Below are 19,333 nucleotides of genomic sequence, written 5' to 3'. Positions count from 1 at the left end.
AAGAAAGGTGGTAAAGGTTATCCTGATATCAAAGCCTTTTTATATGCAAAGTATATGGCAAACTGCATAAATATTTTATTAGGGTCAGAATCGAAGCTTAAAGCCTTTTCTATTTATAATTTGGGTTTCTATATAAGAAAATATAAGTGGGTGGACATGAGATTGAATAGACCTTATAGATTTTTACCCCCAAGTAACTATGTTGTGCTGGAAAAGATTTTGAGAGATTATGATCTAAAAGGTTTTGATCTTAAGGTACTGAGGTGTCATAAAAAGATATTACAAGTCTTGGAAGGAAGGTTAAACACTAGTCCAGTGGAGCACTTTATGCCAAAGATAGTGGACAGGATTTGGCTGAATGTAAACTATGTGTTCTTATCAAATGAACATAAAGATTTGTTATGGTGTATAATAAAGGATTGCTTACCGACACGAGAATTTCAGCATAGACGTGGTCTTGTTCGTTTTGAAAAATGTCCAAGACAGAGATGTGGAGGTAGTGAGACTCCTATGCACGTATTCTGGAATTGCGAGTTTGCACAAAAAGTCTGGAGGAAAATGTGCAATCTGATTAAAGCTGTGAGTAATGTTAATTTTTTAGATTTTAACAGGGTGTTCTATGGGATGGGTGTAAAGGAAGAAGATTTTAAGGTGGTGTGGGTGATTATAACATGTGTAAAGATGGCAATTTGGAAGGTGAGAAACATTTTGATTTTTAAACATAATGAAGTGTCTGTTGAACAGTGTATTAAGTTGTGTCTAAGTTATTTATTTATGTATTTTTGGAAGGACAAAATGGTTTTGGGCATAAGAAAAGCAGATGTATTGTGGAAGCAAAATGAATGGAATATACTTACTGTGTAGCCTTTGTTGTCATTGAAAATCTTTTTCTGGAAAAATACAAATATTAATTACAGGAAAAAAAAAAAAAAAAGTTAAAAAGAAAGTTAAGAAAAAGGAAAGAAGGAAATATATATGTATATATATATATATATATATATATAAAAAAAAAAAAAAAAAAAAAAAAACACGATGATGGATTTGAGTCTTGGTTTTTGCTTTTAAAGATGTAAGACTTTGTAATCTGAGTGTAAAAAAAAAAAAAAAAAATCTGTTCTTATCAGTTTAATATCTGATACGTCCCCTATCTGGGGACCATATATTAAATGGATTTTTAGAACAGGGAGATGGAAAAAGAGCTTGCTCTGTCCACTCCACGCATTGACCTGGTATTGCAGTATCTCCAGGACCGGTGCACCCCTTCTTTAATGCAGTTTCTAAAATCAGAAAGAATTGAATTCAATGTTTTTTGTTCATTTTGCTTGTTTGTCGGATTTTGGGATGGACTCTTTGGCTTTGCTTTTCTTCTCCTCATTGGATTTTTCATGTTCAAAGTTGCAGAAGCCAGATTACAAGCTCATTTTGGTTCAACTTCAGCAACTGTGCATTGCATTGCCATGTAATGTGATGCAATTATTCCGGGCCTTCTGGCCTTAGGATGGGGAATTTTTCAATTCCCGGTCGAAGGTCCGGGCAGTATTATACTGTGAAACCTTCACTATTTATTTAATTTCTTTGTCACTGTGTGTCCACTTATTCACGTGTGTCACGTCCTACTAGGACTTTGTCGGGATGCGGTTCCCTTACGGGATCCTCTCTTGGCAGGTCTAGGGGGGGAGTGTGTGGCCATCAGGTTCCGCTCCCCCCTGAACCCCCCCTGGCTCTCCTCTTTTGGGAGGAGAGCTTTGTTGGCTCCCCTCTTCCGGGAGGGGAGCACAGTCTTTGGCTCCCAGTGCCTTGCTCGGGTGAGAACTCAGGCAGGTGCTGGGGGTAAGATTGGGTCGCCTCTGGCTTCGGCTGGAGGTGGCTTTTTGTCCCTGTTCCTCGCTGTGGCCTTTTGGCTCGGAGGGACGGGGAATGGTTTGGGGGACCCTTCTCCTTTTGGAGAGGGTTTCAAGAAGACCAGCATCCTAGTGCACTTTTTTTGTGGCACTTGTCACTTTTTTAAGCGCACTCGGGTTTTGTACACGAATTCGGGCTTTCGATAAAATAAAAAAATCTGTTCTTATCAGTTTAATATCTGATACGTCCCCTATCTGGGGACCATATATTAAATGGATTTTTAGAACAGGGAGATGGAAAAAGAGCTTGCTCTGTCCACTCCACGCATTGACCTGGTATTGCAGTATCTCCAGGACCGGTGCACCCCTTCTTTAATGCAGTTTCTAAAATCAGAAAGAATTGAATTCAATGTTTTTTGTTCATTTTGCTTGTTTGTCGGATTTTGGGATGGACTCTTTGGCTTTGCTTTTCTTCTCCTCATTGGATTTTTCATGTTCAAAGTTGCAGAAGCCAGATTACAAGCTCATTTTGGTTCAACTTCAGCAACTGTGCATTGCATTGCCATGTAATGTGATGCAATGCTATCTTTCTAGCTCTCCCTTTTTACTTCCTTTTGGATAAACAGACATATTAGGCAAGCATTTTGGAGCTTTCACCTAAATAACTACAGGTGGTGAGATAAGCTGCACAATATAATTGACCTTTCAGTATATTGTTGCACACACACCATCTATTTAGCAAATGCCCTTGTTATCAACAGCAGCCTTTTAAACTCACCTGAGCTAACAGGTATGTGCGCTGGTTACTCTGCTGCGCTTAAAATTTCTTTTTTGGTTTGCTACAATGCCTTTTCTGAAACGTTGTCTCCTTCTGCTGGAACACTGACTTCTTTCATTTAATGCCTGCAGACTATAAAAGAGAACCCAACCCAAAAAGTTTGGTTGATTAGTCTGTGGCATTCTGTTAAACTGTTGCTTATGGCGGTCTCTGTGAGCTTCTCAGCGACATTCAGCCAGCCAGGTATCCTGCCTGCAGTAGATGGAATGTGGCAATGGAACGCTGGCTGCGCGTGTCATAATAGGCTCTGAGCCTTTATATACCTGTGCACAGCAGCAGCCACCTTCAGTCTGCTGCTGGACAGCCAGCAGCAGCAGCAGCAGGAGAGGTATGTAATCAGGAGCCCTCCTGCTAAGGGTAGACAGCTGCTCGTTCCACCCAACCCCCCGCCTTAATTGGTTCTCCTCCCTTCCAACGGTGTTGAGGCGGGTGGGAACAGCAGGGGGTGAAGGTGCTGTGTTTAAAGAGGTGGAGTTATGCAGATCTACAACGCGTGGATTGCAGCAGCAGCAATCCGAAAAGTGCAGGCATGTAAGGGATCTAGAGGTTGACAACATGTCTTCTTAACGGGAGTCCAGGAGCTCATCTCCACAAATGGACTTTTCAGGATCCTTGGGTGGCTCCGTAGTTTGAAACCAATTCTGGTTATCGCTTCTCGGCCTTTTGGCTAAGATCAAGTGTAGTATCTGTTCTTATCAGTTTAATATCTGATATGTCCCCTATCTGGGGACCATATATTAAATGGATTTTTAGAACAGGGAGATGGAAAAAGAGCTTGCTCTGTCCACTCCACGCATTGACCTGGTATTGCAGTATCTCCAGGACCGGTGCACCCCTTCTTTAATGCAGTTTCTAAAATCAGAAAGAATTGAATTCAATGTTTTTTGTTCATTTTGCTTGTTTGTCGGATTTTGGGATGGACTCTTTGGCTTTGCTTTTCTTCTCCTCATTGGATTTTTCATGTTCAAAGTTGCAGAAGCCAGATTACAAGCTCATTTTGGTTCAACTTCAGCAACTGTGCATTGCATTGCCATGTAATGTGATGCAATGCTATCTTTCTAGCTCTCCCTTTTTACTTCCTTTTGGATAAACAGACATATTAGGCAAGCATTTTGGAGCTTTCACCTAAATAACTACAGGTGGTGAGATAAGCTGCACAATATAATTGACCTTTCAGTATATTGTTGCACACACACCATTTATTTAGCAAATGCCCTTGTTATCAACAGCAGCCTTTTAAACTCACCTGAGCTAACAGGTATGTGCGCTGGTTACTCTGCTGCGCTTAAAATTTCTTTTTTGGTTTGCTACAATGCCTTTTCTGAAACGTTGTCTCCTTCTGCTGGAACACTGACTTCTTTCATTTAATGCCTGCAGACTATAAAAGAGAACCCAACCCAAAAAGTTTGGTTGATTAGTCTGTGGCATTCTGTTAAACTGTTGCTTATGGCGGTCTCTGTGAGCTTCTCAGCGACATTCAGCCAGCCAGGTATCCTGCCTGCAGTAGATGGAATGTGGCAATGGAACGCTGGCTGCGCGTGTCATAATAGGCTCTGAGCCTTTATATACCTGTGCACAGCAGCAGCCACCTTCAGTCTGCTGCTGGACAGCCAGCAGCAGCAGCAGCAGGAGAGGTATGTAATCAGGAGCCCTCCTGCTAAGGGTAGACAGCTGCTCGTTCCACCCCACCCCCCGCCTTAATTGGTTCTCCTCCCTTCCAACGGTGTTGAGGCGGGTGGGAACAGTAGGGGGTGAAGGTGCTGTGTTTAAAGAGGTGGAGTTATGCAGATCTAAAACGCGTGGATTGCAGCAGCAGCAAGCCGAAAAGTGCAGGCATGTAAGGGATCTAGAGGTTGACAACATGTCTTCTTAACGGGAGTCCAGGAGCTCATCTCCACAAATGGACTTTTCAGAATCCTTGGGTGGCTCCGTAGTTTGAAACCAATTCTGGTTATCGCTTCTCGGCCTTTTGGCTAAGATCAAGTGTAGTATCTGTTCTTATCAGTTTAATATCTGATACGTCCCCTATCTGGGGACCATATATTAAATGGATTTTTAGAACAGGGAGATGGAAAAAGAGCTTGCTCTGTCCACTCCACGCATTGACCTGGTATTGCAGTATCTCCAGGACCGGTGCACCCCTTCTTTAATGCAGTTTCTAAAATCAGAAAGAATTGAATTCAATGTTTTTTGTTCATTTTGCTTGTTTGTCGGATTTTGGGATGGACTCTTTGGCTTTGCTTTTCTTCTCCTCATTGGATTTTTCATGTTCAAAGTTGCAGAAGCCAGATTACAAGCTCATTTTGGTTCAACTTCAGCAACTGTGCATTGCATTGCCATGTAATGTGATGCAATGCTATCTTTCTAGCTCTCCCTTTTTACTTCCTTTTGGATAAACAGACATATTAGGCAAGCATTTTGGAGCTTTCACCTAAATAACTACAGGTGGTGAGATAAGCTGCACAATATAATTGACCTTTCAGTATATTGTTGCACACACACCATCTATTTAGCAAATGCCCTTGTTATCAACAGCAGCCTTTTAAACTCACCTGAGCTAACAGGTATGTGCGCTGGTTACTCTGCTGCGCTTAAAATTTCTTTTTTGGTTTGCTACAATGCCTTTTCTGAAACGTTGTCTCCTTCTGCTGGAACACTGACTTCTTTCATTTAATGCCTGCAGACTATAAAAGAGAACCCAACCCAAAAAGTTTGGTTGATTAGTCTGTGGCATTCTGTTAAACTGTTGCTTATGGCGGTCTCTGTGAGCTTCTCAGCGACATTCAGCCAGCCAGGTATCCTGCCTGCAGTAGATGGAATGTGGCAATGGAACGCTGGCTGCGCGTGTCATAATAGGCTCTGAGCCTTTATATACCTGTGCACAGCAGCAGCCACCTTCAGTCTGCTGCTGGACAGCCAGCAGCAGCAGCAGCAGGAGAGGTATGTAATCAAGAGCCCTCCTGCTAAGGGTAGACAGCTGCTCGTTCCACCCCACCCCCCGCCTTAATTGGTTCTCCTCCCTTTCAACGGTGTTGAGGCGGGTGGGAACAGCAGGGGGTGAAGGTGCTGTGTTTAAAGAGGTGGAGTTATGCAGATCTAAAACGCGTGGATTGCAGCAGCAGCAAGCCGAAAAGTGCAGGCATGTAAGGGATCTAGAGGTTGACAACATGTCTTCTTAACGGGAGTCCAGGAGCTCATCTCCACAAATGGACTTTTCAGGATCCTTGGGTGGCTCCGTAGTTTGAAACCAATTCTGGTTATCGCTTCTCGGCCTTTTGGCTAAGATCAAGTGTAGTATCTGTTCTTATCAGTTTAATATCTGATACGTCCCCTATCTGGGGACCATATATTAAATGGATTTTTAGAACAGGGAGATGGAAAAAGAGCTTGCTCTGTCCACTCCACGCATTGACCTGGTATTGCAGTATCTCCAGGACCGGTGCACCCCTTCTTTAATGCAGTTTCTAAAATCAGAAAGAATTGAATTCAATGTTTTTTGTTCATTTTGCTTGTTTGTCGGATTTTGGGATGGACTCTTTGGCTTTGCTTTTCTTCTCATTGGATTTTTCATGTTCAAAGTTGCAGAAGCCAGATTACAAGCTCATTTTGGTTCAACTTCAGCAACTGTGCATTGCATTGCCATGTAATGTGATGCAATGCTATCTTTCTAGCTCTCCCTTTTTACTTCCTTTTGGATAAACAGACATATTAGGCAAGCATTTTGGAGCTTTCACCTAAATAACTACAGGTGGTGAGATAAGCTGCACAATATAATTGACCTTTCAGTATATTGTTGCACACACACCATCTATTTAGCAAATGCCCTTGTTATCAACAGCAGCCTTTTAAACTCACCTGAGCTAACAGGTATGTGCGCTGGTTACTCTGCTGCGCTTAAAATTTCTTTTTTGGTTTGCTACAATGCCTTTTCTGAAACGTTGTCTCCTTCTGCTGGAACACTGACTTCTTTCATTTAATGCCTGCAGACTATAAAAGAGAACCCAACCCAAAAAGTTTGGTTGATTAGTCTGTGGCATTCTGTTAAACTGTTGCTTATGGCGGTCTCTGTGAGCTTCTCAGCGACATTCAGCCAGCCAGGTATCCTGCCTGCAGTAGATGGAATGTGGCAATGGAACGCTGGCTGCGCGTGTCATAATAGGCTCTGAGCCTTTATATACCTGTGCACAGCAGCAGCCACCTTCATTCTGCTGCTGGACAGCCAGCAGCAGCAGCAGCAGCAGGAGAGGTATGTAATCAGGAGCCCTCCTGCTAAGGGTAGACAGCTGCTCGTTCCACCCCACCCCCCGCCTTAATTGGTTCTCCTCCCTTCCAACGGTGTTGAGGCGGGTGGGAACAGCAGGGGGTGAAGGTGCTGTGTTTAAAGAGGTGGAGTTATGCAGATCTAAAACGCGTGGATTGCAGCAGCAGCAAGCCGAAAAGTGCAGGCATGTAAGGGATCTAGAGGTTGACAACATGTCTTCTTAACGGGAGTCCAGGAGCTCATCTCCACAAATGGACTTTTCAGGATCCTTGGGTGGCTCCGTAGTTTGAAACCAATTCTGGTTATCGCTTCTCGGCCTTTTGGCTAAGATCAAGTGAAGTATCTGTTCTTATCAGTTTAATATCTGATACGTCCCCTATCTGGGGACCATATATTAAATGGATTTTTAGAACAGGGAGATGGAAAAAGAGCTTGCTCTGTCCACTCCAAGCATTGACCTGGTATTGCAGTATCTCCAGGACCGGTGCACCCCTTCTTTAATGCAGTTTCTAAAATCAGAAAGAATTGAATTCAATGTTTTTTGTTCATTTTGCTTGTTTGTCGGATTTTGGGATGGACTCTTTGGCTTTGCTTTTCTTCTCCTCATTGGATTTTTCATGTTCAAAGTTGCAGAAGCCAGATTACAAGCTCATTTTGGTTCAACTTCAGCAACTGTGCATTGCATTGCCATGTAATGTGATGCAATGCTATCTTTCTAGCTCTCCCTTTTTACTTCCTTTTGGATAAACAGACATATTAGGCAAGCATTTTGGAGCTTTCACCTAAATAACTACAGGTGGTGAGATAAGCTGCACAATATAATTGACCTTTCAGTATATTGTTGCACACACACCATCTATTTAGCAAATGCCCTTGTTATCAACAGCAGCCTTTTAAACTCACCTGAGCTAACAGGTATGTGCGCTGGTTACTCTGCTGCGCTTAAAATTTCTTTTTTGGTTTGCTACAATGCCTTTTCTGAAACGTTGTCTCCTTCTGCTGGAACACTGACTTCTTTCATTTAATGCCTGCAGACTATAAAAGAGAACCCAACCCAAAAAGTTTGGTTGATTAGTCTGTGGCATTCTGTTAAACTGTTGCTTATGGCGGTCTCTGTGAGCTTCTCAGCGACATTCAGCCAGCCAGGTATCCTGCCTGCAGTGGATGGAATGTGGCAATGGAACGCTGGCTGCGCGTGTCATATTAGGCTCTGAGCCTTTATATACCTGTGCACAGCAGCAGCCACCTTCAGTCTGCTGCTGGACAGCCAGCAGCAGCAGCAGCAGCAGGAGAGGTATGTAATCAGGAGCCCTCCTGCTAAGGGTAGACAGCTGCTCGTTCCACCCCACCCCCCGCCTTAATTGGTTCTCCTCCCTTCCAACAGTGTTGAGGCGGGTGGGAACAGCAGGGGGTGAAGGTGCTGTGTTTAAAGAGGTGGAGTTATGCAGATCTAAAACGCGTGGATTGCAGCAGCAGCAAGCCGAAAAGTGCAGGCATGTAAGGGATCTAGAGGTTGACAACATGTCTTCTTAACGGGAGTCCAGGAGCTCATCTCCACAAATGGACTTTTCAGGATCCTTGGGTGGCTCCGTAGTTTGAAACCAATTCTGGTTATCGCTTCTCGGCCTTTTGGCTAAGATCAAGTGTAGTATCTGTTCTTATCAGTTTAATATCTGATACGTCCCCTATCTGGGGACCATATATTAAATGGATTTTTAGAACAGGGAGATGGAAAAGAGCTTGCTCTGTCCACTCCACGCATTGACCTGGTATTGCAGTATCTCCAGGACCGTTGCACCCCTTCTTTAATGCAGTTTCTAAAATCAGAAAGAATTGAATTCAATGTTTTTTGTTCATTTTGCTTGTTTGTCGGATTTTGGGATGGACTCTTTGGCTTTGCTTTTCTTCTCCTCATTGGATTTTTCATGTTCAAAGTTGCAGAAGCCAGATTACAAGCTCATTTTGGTTCAACTTCAGCAACTGTGCATTGCATTGCCATGTAATGTGATGCAATGCTATCTTTCTAGCTCTCCCTTTTTACTTCCTTTTGGATAAACAGACATATTAGGCAAGCATTTTGGAGCTTTCACCTAAATAACTACAGGTGGTGAGATAAGCTGCACAATATAATTGACCTTTCAGTATATTGTTGCACACACACCATCTATTTAGCAAATGCCCTTGTTATCAACAGCAGCCTTTTAAACTCACCTGAGCTAACAGGTATGTGCGCTGGTTACTCTGCTGCGCTTAAAATTTCTTTTTTGGTTTGCTACAATGCCTTTTCTGAAACGTTGTCTCCTTCTGCTGGAACACTGACTTCTTTCATTTAATGCCTGCAGACTATAAAAGAGAACCCAACCCAAAAAGTTTGGTTGATTAGTCTGTGGCATTCTGTTAAACTGTTGCTTATGGCGGTCTCTGTGAGCTTCTCAGCGACATTCAGCCAGCCAGGTATCCTGCCTGCAGTAGATGGAATGTGGCAATGGAACGCTGGCTGCGCGTGTCATAATAGGCTCTGAGCCTTTATATACCTGTGCACAGCAGCAGCCACCTTCAGTCTGCTGCTGGACAGCCAGCAGCAGCAGCAGCAGGAGAGGTATGTAATCAGGAGCCCTCCTGCTAAGGGTAGACAGCTGCTCGTTCCACCCCACCCCCCGCCTTAATTGGTTCTCCTCCCTTCCAACGGTGTTGAGGCGGGTGGGAACAGCAGGGGGTGAAGGTGCTGTGTTTAAAGAGGTGGAGTTATGCAGATCTAAAACGCGTGGATTGCAGCAGCAGCAAGCCGAAAAGTGCAGGCATGTAAGGGATCTAGAGGTTGACAACATGTCTTCTTAACGGGAGTCCAGGAGCTCATCTCCACAAATGGACTTTTCAGGATCCTTGGGTGGCTCCGTAGTTTGAAACCAATTCTGGTTATCGCTTCTCGGCCTTTTGGCTAAGATCAAGTGTAGTATCTGTTCTTATCAGTTTAATATCTGATACGTCCCCTATCTGGGGACCATATATTAAATGGATTTTTAGAACAGGGAGATGGAAAAGAGCTTGCTCTGTCCACTCCACGCATTGACCTGGTATTGCAGTATCTCCAGGACCGTTGCACCCCTTCTTTAATGCAGTTTCTAAAATCAGAAAGAATTGAATTCAATGTTTTTTGTTCATTTTGCTTGTTTGTCGGATTTTGGGATGGACTCTTTGGCTTTGCTTTTCTTCTCCTCATTGGATTTTTCATGTTCAAAGTTGCAGAAGCCAGATTACAAGCTCATTTTGGTTCAACTTCAGCAACTGTGCATTGCATTGCCATGTAATGTGATGCAATGCTATCTTTCTAGCTCTCCCTTTTTACTTCCTTTTGGATAAACAGACATATTAGGCAAGCATTTTGGAGCTTTCACCTAAATAACTACAGGTGGTGAGATAAGCTGCACAATATAATTGACCTTTCAGTATATTGTTGCACACACACCATCTATTTAGCAAATGCCCTTGTTATCAACAGCAGCCTTTTAAACTCACCTGAGCTAACAGGTATGTGCGCTGGTTACTCTGCTGCGCTTAAAATTTCTTTTTTGGTTTGCTACAATGCCTTTTCTGAAACGTTGTCTCCTTCTGCTGGAACACTGACTTCTTTCATTTAATGCCTGCAGACTATAAAAGAGAACCCAACCCAAAAAGTTTGGTTGATTAGTCTATGGCATTCTGTTAAACTGTTGCTTATGGCGGTCTCTGTGAGCTTCTCAGCGACATTCAGCCAGCCAGGTATCCTGCCTGCAGTAGATGGAATGTGGCAATGGAACGCTGGCTGAGCGTGTCATAATAGGCTCTGAGCCTTTATATACCTGTGCACAGCAGCAGCCACCTACAGTCTGCTGCTGGACAGCCAGCAGCAGCAGCAGCAGGAGAGGTATGTAATCAGGAGCCCTCCTGCTAAGGGTAGACAGCTGCTCGTTCCACCCCACCCCCCGCCTTAATTGGTTCTCCTCCCTTCCAACGGTGTTGAGGCGGGTGGGAACAGCAGGGGGTGAAGGTGCTGTGTTTAAAGAGGTGGAGTTATGCAGATCTAAAACGCGTGGATTGCAGCAGCAGCAAGCCGAAAAGTGCAGGCATGTAAGGGATCTAGAGGTTGACAACATGTCTTCTTAACGGGAGTCCAGGAGCTCATCTCCACAAATGGACTTTTCAGGATCCTTGGGTGGCTCCGTAGTTTGAAACCAATTCTGGTTATCGCTTCTCGGCCTTTTGGCTAAGATCAAGTGTAGTATCTGTTCTTATCAGTTTAATATCTGATACGTCCCCTATCTGGGGACCATATATTAAATGGATTTTTAGAACAGGGAGATGGAAAAAGAGCTTGCTCTGTCCACTCCACGCATTGACCTGGTATTGCAGTATCTCCAGGACCGGTGCACCCCTTCTTTAATGCAGTTTCTAAAATCAGAAAGAATTGAATTCAATGTTTTTTGTTCATTTTGCTTGTTTGTCGGATTTTGGGATGGACTCTTTGGCTTTGCTTTTCTTCTCCTCATTGGATTTTTCATGTTCAAAGTTGCAGAAGCCAGATTACAAGCTCATTTTGGTTCAACTTCAGCAACTGTGCATTGCATTGCCATGTAATGTGATGCAATGCTATCTTTCTAGCTCTCCCTTTTTACTTCCTTTTGGATAAACAGACATATTAGGCAAGCATTTTGGAGCTTTCACCTAAATAACTACAGGTGGTGAGATAAGCTGCACAATATAATTGACCTTTCAGTATATTGTTGCACACACACCATCTATTTAGCAAATGCCCTTGTTATCAACAGCAGCCTTTTAAACTCACCTGAGCTAACAGGTATGTGCGCTGGTTACTCTGCTGCGCTTAAAATTTCTTTTTTGGTTTGCTACAAAGCCTTTTCTGAAACGTTGTCTCCTTCTGCTGGAACACTGACTTCTTTCATTGAATGCCTGCAGACTATAAAAGAGAACCCAACCCAAAAAGTTTGGTTGATTAGTCTGTGGCATTCTGTTAAACTGTTGCTTATGGCGGTCTCTGTGAGCTTCTCAGCGACATTCAGCCAGCCAGGTATCCTGCCTGCAGTAGATGGAATGTGGCAATGGAACGCTGGCTGCGCGTGTCATAATAGGCTCTGAGCCTTTATATACCTGTGCACAGCAGCAGCCACCTTCAGTCTGCTGCTGGACAGCCAGCAGCAGCAGCAGCAGGAGAGGTATGTAATCAGGAGCCCTCCTGCTAAGGGTAGACAGCTGCTCGTTCCACCCCACCCCCCGCCTTAATTGGTTCTCCTCCCTTCCAACGGTGTTGAGGCGGGTGGGAACAGCAGGGGGTGAAGGTGCTGTGTTTAAAGAGGTGGAGTTATGCAGATCTAAAACGCGTGGATTGCAGCAGCAGCAAGCCGAAAAGTGCAGGCATGTAAGGGATCTAGAGGTTGACAACATGTCTTCTTAACGGGAGTCCAGGAGCTCATCTCCACAAATGGACTTTTCAGGATCCTTGGGTGGCTCCGTAGTTTGAAACCAATTCTGGTTATCGCTTCTCGGCCTTTTGGCTAAGATCAAGTGTAGTATCTGTTCTTATCAGTTTAATATCTGATACGTCCCCTATCTGGGGACCATATATTAAATGGATTTTTAGAACAGGGAGATGGAAAAAGAGCTTGCTCTGTCCACTCCACGCATTGACCTGGTATTGCAGTATCTCCAGGACCGGTGCACCCCTTCTTTAATGCAGTTTCTAAAATCAGAAAGAATTGAATTCAATGTTTTTTGTTCATTTTGCTTGTTTGTCGGATTTTGGGATGGACTCTTTGGCTTTGCTTTTCTTCTCCTCATTGGATTTTTCATGTTCAAAGTTGCAGAAGCCAGATTACAAGCTCATTTTGGTTCAACTTCAGCAACTGTGCATTGCATTGCCATGTAATGTGATGCAATGCTATCTTTCTAGCTCTCCCTTTTTACTTCCTTTTGGATAAACAGACATATTAGGCAAGCATTTTGGAGCTTTCACCTAAATAACTACAGGTGGTGAGATAAGCTGCACAATATAATTGACCTTTCAGTATATTGTTGCACACACACCATCTATTTAGCAAATGCCCTTGTTATCAACAGCAGCCTTTTAAACTCACCTGAGCTAACAGGTATGTGCGCTGGTTACTCTGCTGCGCTTAAAATTTCTTTTTTGGTTTGCTACAATGCCTTTTCTGAAACGTTGTCTCCTTCTGCTGGAACACTGACTTCTTTCATTTAATGCCTGCAGACTATAAAAGAGAACCCAACCCAAAAAGTTTGGTTGATTAGTCTGTGGCATTCTGTTAAACTGTTGCTTATGGCGGTCTCTGTGAGCTTCTCAGCGACATTCAGCCAGCCAGGTATCCTGCCTGCAGTAGATGGAATGTGGCAATGGAACGCTGGCTGCGCGTGTCATAATAGGCTCTGAGCCTTTATATACCTGTGCACAGCAGCAGCCACCTTCAGTCTGCTGCTGGACAGCCAGCAGCAGCAGCAGCAGCAGGAGAGGTATGTAATCAGGAGCCCTCCTGCTAAGGGTAGACAGCTGCTCGTTCCACCCCACCCCCCGCCTTAATTGGTTCTCCTCCCTTCCAACGGTGTTGAGGCGGGTGGGAACAGCAGGGGGTGAAGGTGCTGTGTTTAAAGAGGTGGAGTTATGCAGATCTAAAACGCGTGGATTGCAGCAGCAGCAAGCCGAAAAGTGCAGGCATGTAAGGGATCTAGAGGTTGACAACATGTCTTCTTAACGGGAGTCCAGGAGCTCATCTCCACAAATGGACTTTTCAGGATCCTTGGGTGGCTCCGTAGTTTGAAACCAATTCCGGTTATCGCTTCTCGGCCTTTTGGCTAAGATCAAGTGTAGTATCTGTTCTTTTAAGAACACAAGAGCTACGATCTACACTTGACGAGAGCGATCGAACTCGGAAGGAGAAGAGCTTCGGAGCCCAGCTGACATCGGAGAACGAAGGCGGATATCGGTGGGAGGAAGAAGCTCTAAAGAATCCAGAAGAAGACGAAGACTCGGAGAAGAATCGGGCTGTCCTGTGGAATCTTCGAGGAAGAAAATCATCGAGACAAAGACCTTTCAGGGAATTTGTCCAGAACACGACGGGAGAAGAATCTGCATAGCTCCACCCATTCCGGGAAGAGTTCCAGATCCAGCTCCAAGAAGTAACTGCAGGAGGAAAGCCATGGCAAGCGCTGCGAGGAAGGCCGAAAAGAAGAGCCTGGAGCTGGGGACAGCCAGGAGGGCCCAGCCAGGAGCCGATTCTGACCCCAAGGACTCTGCCTCCACGACTGGCCAGCAGAAGGGACCCCAGAAGCCCCGCCACGAAGCTCCAGCCCTGGAGCCATGGATGCGGCAGACGGTGGCCCTGAAGCTGAAGGAAGTGGATGGGAGGGTGCCGGACATGTCCTCGGACGTGTTCTGCCAGAAGATGCTGCTGGATCGAGGCTTCTCCAGGTCGGACACCCTCAGCATCCAGACCTTCTTGACGGGGATCTTCTTCGTCACCTTCGCCACTGTGAACACCTGCAGGAGGTTCTGGGAAATGGTAAGCGCAAAAGGACCGGATAATTCTTTCTCTGCCTTTACAGGTAGCTGCCCTATCCAGAGGGATGAAAGGAGGATCACGGTCTCCATGCGCAACCCGCACACCCCAGGCCAAGACATCTGTACCTTCCTGAGACGCTTCTGTTTGGTTGTGAAGGAACCATCTCACATCCTGAATGGACTCGGCTTCTGGACAGGTAAGTGGTCGGTGACCGTTAGACTTCACAGGGACCTGGCGTACTCAGACGGACTTCGGCACCTGCCCCCGACATTCTCCCTGGGCAACTCCTACGGCCTCATCTATTACCCGGACATGCCGCGGAACTGCAGGAGATGCGGCAAGAACGGCCACGAGATGAAGGACTGCAAGGAGGATGCCTGCAGGATTTGTCGAGTGACGGGACACAGCTCGAAGGACTGCCCGAAGAAGACGTCCTGCAACCTGTGTGGGCTGGCGGCTCATCTGTACAAGGATTGCCCCAGGCGTGAGAGATCCTGGGCATCGGTGGTTGCGACGACCCCAGCTACGGAGGACAAGGCCCCGACGACCAGGCCTGTGAAGGTCAAGGACGCGACGACCAAGGCCCCAGCGGCCAAGGCCGAGACGACCAAGGCCAAAGCGGTCAAGGAGTCGGTGGCCAAAGCCCCAGCGACGGTCCCAGCAGCTCCGAAGCAGAAGAAAAAGTCAAAGGAGGGTAAGAGTTCTGTCACCCCTCTCTCGATCCCTCCCCCTGCCACCCCCGTCCAATCACCCCCCACCCCGGCCACCCCTGCTGAGGATTCCACTTCCTCCTTCCCCTACTCCTCAGAAGGTGTCCTTTCCCCTGCCCCGGCAGCCACTCTCCCTCCCCAGACCATGGTAGCGGTGGAATTAACCTTTCCTCCACCCGCCGCTATCTATTCCGAGGAGGATTTTCCCCTTCTTGTCTCCCCAGTTCCAACCCGGGGAAAGAGGAAGGTGGAGGACAGCCCTGCTACTGAATCCTCCAAAAAGAAGATTCTGGATTTCGTAGGCGAAAAGGAGGATACCCTCCCTGAGCCAGAAGAGATGGAGCACATGGTTGAGACCCTGGTGGCCGAGCCAGAAGAGGAGGAACTGGTGGTCGCCGAGATCGAGGCCGCGCTGCTTGACCAGATGGAGGAAGAGGGCCTGCTGGTGATCCCGTCACCAGCAGTCAACACCGACGAGGGACCACCCGACCGGAGTGGTAACTAAGGTGTATTGCCTGCGCTAACTTTTTCTTTTTTCCCTACATGATGGCTAATATTAACTTATTTTCCATTAATGTCAGGAGCATCAAGGACAAGTTCAGACGTCAGACTATTTATGCCTTCCTTACTTCCCAGTTGTGTGATGTTTATATGTTGCAGGAATGTTCCCTTCCCTCCTCTAGGTCCTTCAAACATCTGGCCAGGGAGTGGTCCCACGGTCCATCCTACTGGTCCGGTGGGGGTGACTGCAAGTCTGCGGGGGTCGCAATTCTGATCAGGGGGGGCGCATTCACGCTTGAGTCCGTCCAGGAGCTCATCTGCGGCAGGGCTCTTGTTGTAGATGGCAACTGGGCGGGAGAACCTGTCAGGTTCATCAACGTGTATGCGTCCCCACTGAAGAATGAGCGTTTGGAGCTTTTCCAGACCCTGCGGCTTCAGCTTGCCACCACCAGGACCTTAGTGATGGCCGGGGATTTCAACTGCCCCATCGAGGAGGACGGTCGTAGTTCTGGCACATCTGCCAAGTTGGACATCACGTCCAAGCTGCTCATCGAGATGGTAACCGAGGCCTCTCTTCAGGACGTGGTGGGCTCCATGGGGAGAGGCTCCACGAACTATTCGTGGAGCCGACCCGATGGCTCACTCCGCTCCAGGATTGACTTTGTGTTCACCTCTCGGGCAGTCAGGCAGAGTAGGCACTCGATGGTCTCCTGCTTCTTCTCCGACCACAGAGCCATTCACTTACAAGGTGTCCTCGGCGACGGTTTTCCGTCCGGCCCCGGCTCCTGGAAGCTGAATTGTGCTCTGCTGGCTCAGGATGAAGTCGTGGAGGAGCTGAGAGCAGCCTACGCAATGTGGCAGTCCTACAAGGGTAGCTTCCAAACAGTCTCTGATTGGTGGGAATATGTTAAACTTGAGTTTCGCTGTTTCTTTCAGGCCAAGGGTCGACAACAGGCGTGTGAGAAGAGGAGGGACTTCAGAGGGCTGCAGCGCGAGCTGCGGTCGCTGCAGGACCTTCTTCACTGCGGCTGGGACGTGAGGGAGGAGCTGGAGGAGACCAAGAAGAGCCTGAAAAGGCACTTTGAGGAGGAGTCCAAGCGAATCATCTTCCGTTCCAAAGTGGAGAATCTGGAGAAGGGTGAGAAATGTAACTCATTCTTTTTCAGGAAACTTCATGCCGGTCACACGCCCCTGAACGAGCTGCGAGACGAGAGCGGAAACATGCGACGTGGGAAGGAGGACGTGATGAGGGTCGTCAGCGACTTCTACAGCGAACTCTACTCCCACAAGACTACCGACCCCGACGCTGCTGATAAGTTCCTGTCAGGTATCACTAACCATCTTGATCCTGCAGGCACGGCAGCCTTGGACAAACCTCTGATGGTGGGCGAATTGCTCTCTGCCGCTAAATCCTTTAGGACCGGAAGGACCCCGGGCAGTGATGGTCTTCCAGCGGAGCTCTATGTAGCGCTGGGAGACCTCATCTGTCCGGACCTGTTGGACCTGTACGAGGAGATGGTGGTGGAGGGTAGAATGCCTCCATCTTTGAGGGAAGGAATGGTCACGATCCTGTACAAGCGGAAGGGAGAGAGGTGCGACCTGAGGAATTGGCGTCCCATCACTCTGCTCAACGTGGACTACAAGATCCTGGCCAAGACGATGGCGACACGACTTAAGACGGTCATCGGACGGATCATCCACCCGGACCAGACCTGCGGCATCCCTGGACGTCGCATCGCAGACAGCCTCGCTCTCGTGCGGGACACGGTCGAGTACATCAAGGTCCGCCGCGCACACGCGGCCCTGGTCTCCTTGGATCAGGAGAAGGCCTTCGACCGGGTTTCCCACGAGTTCATGGGCCGAGCTCTGCACCGGTTAGGTTTGGGTAACATGTTTTGTTCGTATGTCCGTCTGATGTATTTTGATATCCACAGCTCGGTGTTGGTGAACGGCTGGAAGACTGACCCCTTCCCTGTCCTCTCTGGGGTCAGACAAGGCTGCCCTCTATCACCTCTTCTTTTTGTTTGTGTTATAGAACTCTTCGCAGAGGCTATCCGGCAGAATGGAGAGATCAGAGGGATCACCGCACCGGGTCCGGGACGACACGAGGTCAAGTGCTCGCTCTACATGGACGACGTCACCGTCTTCTGCGCTGATCGTGGTTCAGTCGACGCCCTCGTCCAGACGTGTGAGAGGTTCGGCCGGGCTTCAGGGGCCAAAGTCAACTGCAGGAAGTCGGAAGCCATGCTCTTCGGGGATTGGCAGCCGGCCTCCTCCGCCCCCTTCCCCTTCAACATTCAACCGGATTTCCTCAAGGTGCTGGGAGTCTGGTTCGGGAAGGAAGGAGCGGCCCTCAAGTCCTGGCAAGAACGCTTGGCCAAGGTGAAGCAACGGATCGGACTCTGGAGCCTCAGACACCTCACTTGTGAGGGTAAGGCACTCGTCCTGCGTAATGAGGTCCTGCCCGTCTTGCAGTACACGGCGCAGGCCTGGCCCCCACACGTCACTGTGTGCAGGGCCATTACCAGGACAGTGTTTCACTTTGTCTGGGGATCCAAGATGGACAGAGTCAGGCGGGCCGTCATGTACAAGGAGCCTCGCAAGGGTGGGAAGGGCGTTCCAGATATCCCCACCCTCCTGCGATCCTCTTTTGTGTGTGATTGTGTCCGCCGGACTTTGCAAGTCAAGAATGGCTCCGCGGGCAGGTCCATGTCTCGCTTCTTCCTGCTTCCTCTTTGGAGGCGACTCGGCTGGGACAAGTGGGACAGCTCCTTCCCCTACAACTGGACGACGCCATGGTTCTACGGAGACGTCGTTCGATTTGTGGGGGAGCATCAACTGGAGGGACTCAAGCCCGACTTGTGGAAGCCCAAAACTATCCACAAGCTAATCAGAGCCAAGGATGACGTGGAGAACATTACAGGACTTCACCAGGACACGCTGGAGACTGTGTGGACAAATGTGTCGTCTGACAGGCTGACCAACGGGCACAAGGACTTGTCGTGGATGGCGATTCAGGGCGGACTGCCCGTCCGGTCATTCATGCATGCCCGGAACCTGTGCAAGACCCGGTACTGCCCAAGGTGCCCCTTCGTGGAGGAAACATCTTTGCACACTTTTTGGGACTGCGGATTTGCACAGCGCCTATTGACTGCACTTGAGGACGACCTGAGGAACTCTGTCCCCAGGGCGAGCCTATCGCACCATTCTGTGCTTTACGGACTCTTCCCTGGGGTTCATACCGTCGGAGCCATCCAGGAGGCTTGGCGCCTTATGAACTGCTTCAAGGATGCCGTTTGGGTCGCCAGGAACCGGCTCATCTTGAGGAGGGAGAGGATGTCCATCCAGGACTGCCGCAGGCTGATCCACAGCCTGCTCAGAGACTATTCCATCATGGACGGTCCGGAGGACGAGGACGAGGACTAAACCCCTCCTCCCCCTCTCCCCTTATGTGTCTTGTCTTTCAATAAAGCTTCGGGCCTGTGATTTTCCCCTCCCCATCCCCTTTTTCCCAATCCCCATCCCTTATCACGGTTCGTCGTACTGTATTGATTGACATGCTTTTTCTTTCAGATTGAGTGTTTTGTGTAGCATAGGGGTGTGATGTGTCTAGTTAG

The 19,333-nt window shown here is 47.6% G+C and overlaps 9 non-coding genes and 2 pseudogenes across 9 annotated transcripts; all 11 read left to right on the top strand.

Annotated features, from left to right (window-relative positions):
• The first annotated feature begins 1,054 nt into the window (after positions 1-1,054).
• Positions 1,055-1,263, top strand: LOC141220676 (U2 spliceosomal RNA; annotated as a pseudogene).
• Positions 1,264-2,027: 764 nt separating this feature from the next.
• Positions 2,028-2,211, top strand: LOC141220666 (U2 spliceosomal RNA). Its single transcript, XR_012288869.1, has one exon. It is a non-coding gene; the product is annotated as a U2 spliceosomal RNA (small nuclear RNA).
• A 1,115-nt stretch (positions 2,212-3,326) lies between these two features.
• Positions 3,327-3,517, top strand: LOC141220779 (U2 spliceosomal RNA). Its single transcript, XR_012288921.1, has one exon. It is a non-coding gene; the product is annotated as a U2 spliceosomal RNA (small nuclear RNA).
• A 1,115-nt stretch (positions 3,518-4,632) lies between these two features.
• On the top strand, positions 4,633-4,823 carry LOC141220738 (U2 spliceosomal RNA). Its single transcript, XR_012288911.1, has one exon. It is a non-coding gene; the product is annotated as a U2 spliceosomal RNA (small nuclear RNA).
• Positions 4,824-5,938: 1,115 nt separating this feature from the next.
• Positions 5,939-6,129, top strand: LOC141220726 (U2 spliceosomal RNA). The gene has a single exon (XR_012288910.1). It is a non-coding gene; the product is annotated as a U2 spliceosomal RNA (small nuclear RNA).
• A 1,115-nt stretch (positions 6,130-7,244) lies between these two features.
• LOC141220632 (U2 spliceosomal RNA) lies at positions 7,245-7,435 on the top strand. Its single transcript, XR_012288837.1, has one exon. It is a non-coding gene; the product is annotated as a U2 spliceosomal RNA (small nuclear RNA).
• Positions 7,436-8,553: 1,118 nt separating this feature from the next.
• LOC141220640 (U2 spliceosomal RNA) lies at positions 8,554-8,743 on the top strand. Its single transcript, XR_012288845.1, has one exon. It is a non-coding gene; the product is annotated as a U2 spliceosomal RNA (small nuclear RNA).
• A 1,115-nt stretch (positions 8,744-9,858) lies between these two features.
• Positions 9,859-10,048, top strand: LOC141220639 (U2 spliceosomal RNA). Its single transcript, XR_012288844.1, has one exon. It is a non-coding gene; the product is annotated as a U2 spliceosomal RNA (small nuclear RNA).
• Positions 10,049-11,163: 1,115 nt separating this feature from the next.
• Positions 11,164-11,354, top strand: LOC141220715 (U2 spliceosomal RNA). Its single transcript, XR_012288903.1, has one exon. It is a non-coding gene; the product is annotated as a U2 spliceosomal RNA (small nuclear RNA).
• Positions 11,355-12,469: 1,115 nt separating this feature from the next.
• On the top strand, positions 12,470-12,660 carry LOC141220703 (U2 spliceosomal RNA). The gene has a single exon (XR_012288895.1). It is a non-coding gene; the product is annotated as a U2 spliceosomal RNA (small nuclear RNA).
• A 1,118-nt stretch (positions 12,661-13,778) lies between these two features.
• Positions 13,779-13,856, top strand: LOC141220728 (U2 spliceosomal RNA; annotated as a pseudogene).
• Positions 13,857-19,333: the final 5,477 nt, after the last annotated feature.

This window comes from Phyllobates terribilis, unplaced genomic scaffold (assembly GCF_046119375.1).
Source record: "Phyllobates terribilis strain yellow unplaced genomic scaffold, ASM4611937v1 Scaffold_298__1_contigs__length_2340664, whole genome shotgun sequence".
NCBI classification, from domain to species: Eukaryota; Metazoa; Chordata; class Amphibia; order Anura; family Dendrobatidae; genus Phyllobates; species Phyllobates terribilis.
The sequence above is the reverse complement of the archived record's forward strand: the minus strand, read 5'-3'. Positions and strand labels throughout refer to the sequence as shown.